Raw genomic sequence first — 3906 nt, forward strand, 5'->3', positions numbered from 1 at the left:
AAACAGCATGGTATTGGAATAAAGAGGTCTATCTTTCACCTTCAGACCTTAGTCCACGGGGTAGGGACAGAATGGTTGTATATGCAGTAACCCATAAATCATCTATCTGCCCCTCATCTTCTACAGACGAGCTGCCCCTGGACTGTGGATAAGCATACAACAAGCTTCCCAACCAAATTCCTACACTTTTATAAGCAATGGATATTTGACACTTAGGTACAAAAATTAATTCAGTGTTATTTCATCATAACTATGTAAACAACTATTATATTGTGCAAAAAATAATGGGTATCTTGCAGTTAACAATTTACTTTTTGTGAGTTCCCGGTCCTCAATTGTCCCTGTTGAAATAACATTGCTCTTTTATCAGTTCCTAATCTATTCCTCCCTCGTGATTTTACTCAACCAACACATATTTACACAGATAATATAAATAAGTAATATAGTTAATAGTTAATACAAACAAAAATAACTAATAAGCAGACTCTTGCAGGAAGCAGTAGAAAAAAGTGAACTTTAGCTAGTAAAAAAGGCATACCCTGGGCCCTGAGAGATAACACAGCAGCGTTTGCCTTGCAAGCAGCCGATCCAGGACCAAAGGTGGTTGGTTCGAATCGCAGTGTCCCATATGGTACCCCGTGCCAGCCAGGACTAACCCCTGAGCATTGCTGGGTGTGGCAAAAAAACCAAAAAATAAAAAAAAGGCATACCCTTCTATAGGAGCTTCTTATCAGCTAAGATAAACTAATGATGTAAGTAGTATGAACTTGATGCTGAGAAAAATTACTTTTGAGCACAGAGATAGGAGAAATCCCTGAGTGTCATGAAGTGTGGCCTAAAAACAAACCAAAAAAGTAAAATATCTTTCAGATGAATAAAAACAAACTATTCCCTGGGAGCACAGCCATAAAGCAACCAGAAGCAAGGATGTGCATCCATAAATTTAAAAAAAGAGAAACAAGGTTAAAAATTGAGGTTGATATACAGACAACAATAATAATTACTTTTATAAACTAAAGTATTGTAGAAGTAAAGCACATGATGGCCATCACAAAGGGAAAAATTTCCAAAAATAAATTGAAGTTTCAGTCCCTAAACCAAGCAGCTGGTAGTATATTTGCCTGGCACACAGCCTGTCCAGGTTCTGTTCCCAGGACAGCATATGGTCCCTCAGGCCCCACCAGGAGCATTCCTGGGTGCAGAGTCAGGAGTTATTCCTTAGTATATCCAGGTGGTGACCACTAAGTGATAAAAGCAAAAGGTGTTTCTAGTTACAGTCAATGAGATAAAGTTTTGAAATCACCCAAGGAAGGTGTTATTGCTAGTGGAACCAACATTATGACTGACAGGCTAGAACATATATTCTTAACTTGTAGACTACTGGGAAAGGGAGAGAGGTTGACTTAATCAGTTCAACTGTCAAAGAACAATAGTTTAATCATTTGTTTCTATGTAATAAAGGCTGTTTAAAAAAACAGGAGCGGAAAGTTAAAAGAACTTCTGGTTCATGAACACATAGAGTTTCAGGAAAAGCAATGCACCTAGGAATGATGCTCCTTCTTATCTATGTTTCTCTATGCAGTTTTATCTAGGTGTTCCCAAATTGTGTCTTTGTGTTCTAAACTGCTAATTTAATAAATAGAATGTTCTCTTAATTTTTGAGTCACTCTAGTAAACTCATCAGACCTAATGATGAGATTCTCAAGTTTCTAATTTAGAATCATTCATATTTATAATCATAATTAACCTGGGATTGAGAGCAGCATCTGTAATGTGAAGTGTGGGATTGTGTTTAGGCATGGGGGTCTTATATGACTGGACCCTTCAGTGAATCAAAGAATGTTATGAGAGCATTATTTCAGACAAAGTACAGTGAAAGGATAGTCTTCTCTAATACTTTATTTTATCCACTGGATCTTATAGGGTGATCAAATTATGACTAATGTATACACTATATAAATATCAATTTTAGGTGGGGTAGAGATAAAATATAAAAAGTAAATGAATAAAACTTGTAGAATATAAAATGTTTTTTAATATTTTTATTGTGACCAATGTGAATTACAAGTCTTTCACAGTTATATTTAAGGTACATAGTGACAATGAATTAGGGCCATTCCCACCACCACTGTTGTCCTCCCTCCACCCCTGTTCTCAGCATGCATCACCTACTGCCCCCCTTGCCCCCTGGACTGCTAGTTTAACAGGTCTCCTTTATGTATAGCTTGTTGAAGATTGGGTTATCTTGATTCTGTTGTCATTGACTTTGGGTTTGGTGTTTAGGTCTGATCAATTTTATTTCCACTCAATATTCATGCAAGTGTTTGCTCCTGATACCATCCACTTTCCCCCCCCCCCTCAGTTTTTGAGGCAGAACAAGATGATTCAAGTTCTGTGTTTTCTTGGGGTGAAAAAATCTGGGAGAAGCCCGTCTAGAGGCTATAAATATAGATTTAAAATAAGAAAGAAAAAGAAAAAAACAAACAAGCAATGACACAAAAACACAACAACAACTAAAATACAACAACAAAACAACACTATCAAGAGAAAGAAAAAAAAAGGAAGGGGAGCTGGTGTGTTGGTGTGACAATGTTTTCTTTCTTTGTTTTTTATTTTGGTTTTGGCTTTGTTTTGCATAGGCACAGTAAGTTTGGGGAAATTAGAAAGGGAATTTCCTTGGCTTAGGAGATACTGGGCTTCTCCACCTTTGAAACAAACTGTCATGAGAACAGCTGTAGGCTTCGGACATGCTCATTGTCAAACCCCAAGGTCTTTTTTATGGTTCCAGGAAATATTCTGCTCAGTGTGGCTGTCAAAATCAGTCCTCTGTCATTAGAGATCCTGGTATTTTCACAGGTCATCGGACAAAGTCTAGGATAGAGACTTTCTTTATGGTTCCAGAAGTTCTGCTCAGTCGTGGTTGTCAAAGTTAGACCTCTGGAATTAGAGATCTTGGTATTTGTGCAAATACTAGGTCAAAGCTAAGCAAGGGTCTTTCTTTTTGGTCCCAAGAAAATTTCTGCTCAGTTTCAGTTGTTAAAGTCAGTCTTCTGTAGTTAGTAATCTTAGTTTTTACACAGATCTAAGTACAGAATGATTTCATCTTACCATTAGGCAATGAGGTAGGGCAACCCACTCTTAGATCAAGCTTTTGGTGTTTCCTCATAGTCAGGCTGTCATATCAACTTGGAGCAAGTTAGTGCCAGAGCAGTATGAGGCACTCCCATTAGGGTGTTTGATTTCTGGTGCTGTTTCAGGGAACTGTGTCAGTTCTACAGCTGGGATCTGGGGTTTGGGGTTGGATAGTTGCTGTCCAATCACATAGAGTCTAATTCAAGTACCCATGAGAATTTAAAAGAATTCTCAAATTGAATGCAAAAGAACTAATATTGACTTAATGTTAGTAACTTTATTCATCAAAATATTTTTGAAAATATAAAATCAAGTCACAAAGTGAGAAAAATGTTTGCAATACATGTAAGCTGACAAAAATTGATTGTAAAGTTTAAATGGGTCTTCTAAATCTCAATAAGAAAGAGTCATTCTGATTCTAGAAAAAGGCAAACTTATTACAACCAGTTAAGCTAATCATGACCTCTGCCTTTAGGACCTGATATGTAGTCTTCTTGGTAGTTTATGTAGTCTGGGGTTTTTATGAGGTATTCCAAGGTATCTTGGAGAAAATCTTTTGCAGTAAACATTTTTGTCTTCTTTCATATCTGCCCCAATTTTAGGCTTCGAATGGGTATTTGAGCAACTTTGGAAAGCCACAGGTCATGGTGACTGGATCCATAGTGGCCAACTCATTATGTCTTCAAACCAAACTGCAAAATAAAGAGTATGTGACTGACACTTTGTGCTGGGCCAGTCAAGTTCTATGACCTCTGGTATATCTATGTTTCCAGG

At 37.3% G+C, this 3906-nt stretch overlaps 1 pseudogene; it reads left to right on the forward strand.

The window, feature by feature from the left end:
* Nucleotides 1–3569: 3569 nt before the first annotated feature.
* On the forward strand, nucleotides 3570–3686 carry LOC126031880 (uncharacterized; annotated as a pseudogene).
* The last annotated feature ends 220 nt before the right edge of the window (nucleotides 3687–3906 follow it).

Source organism: Suncus etruscus, chromosome 15, assembly GCF_024139225.1.
Source record: "Suncus etruscus isolate mSunEtr1 chromosome 15, mSunEtr1.pri.cur, whole genome shotgun sequence".
NCBI classification, from domain to species: domain Eukaryota; kingdom Metazoa; phylum Chordata; class Mammalia; order Eulipotyphla; family Soricidae; genus Suncus; species Suncus etruscus.